The sequence below is a fragment of the Taudactylus pleione genome, unplaced genomic scaffold (genome assembly GCF_031769625.1).
Source record: "Taudactylus pleione unplaced genomic scaffold, aTauple2 ptg000734l, whole genome shotgun sequence".
Taxonomy (NCBI): domain Eukaryota; kingdom Metazoa; phylum Chordata; class Amphibia; order Anura; family Myobatrachidae; genus Taudactylus; species Taudactylus pleione.
Genome location: NW_028285136.1, coordinates 4318785 through 4319536, shown reverse-complemented (window position 1 = coordinate 4319536; position 752 = coordinate 4318785).

Sequence of the window (752 nt, the reverse complement as noted above, 5' to 3'; positions counted from 1 at the left end):
TCTGTGTGGTCTTTAACTGTAAAACAGGAGCTAATGTCATGACCGATAATGTAGGGGGAGAAAGGTATTTTTAATTTAAAGACAAATATCTAATGGGTCTTTTCAAGCTAACTTATACCCCTTTCACACTGCCAGCAATTACCCGGGTTAGTGCACGTGAACATGTAGCAACCCGAGTTATTGCTCAGTGTGATAGGACCAGGTTGAAATAACCCAGCATTTAATCCCAGGTAACGAGCAGGTAACACGTGTTCAACCCGGCTTGCGGTGCAATGTGAACGGGTAACCTGGGTCGATTCGGAAGAGCCGGCACTTGGAGGTAATCTCATCTCCAAGCGCTGGCTCAGCAAGTGATAACAGTGATGTCATGGACGTGGAAATTATCCGGGTCAGGCCACCAGTATGAAAGGGATCTCACCCAGGAAGAACCCGTGTTCAAAATTCTGGGTGGGATCTAGGAGAGCGGTGTAAAAGGGGTATAAGATGGAGTGTAGAGGGTTAGTCATAATCATAAACAAAATACTGTTAATTCAATATACATTGTAGCGTTGTAGCATTATCACCTGGTTAGGTCAAATATTTACTTATCATAATAATTGTCATAAGATCTCTGCACATAGTCAGCTGTGTATAATGAGAGTAAATAACTATAGGATTCTTCTGTATATAAAGAGAACAGCCATATATATTACTATAAGGCTACAAATACAGATCAGAGACTCATCCCGTCCTGTGTGACAGAAGACAAGAGA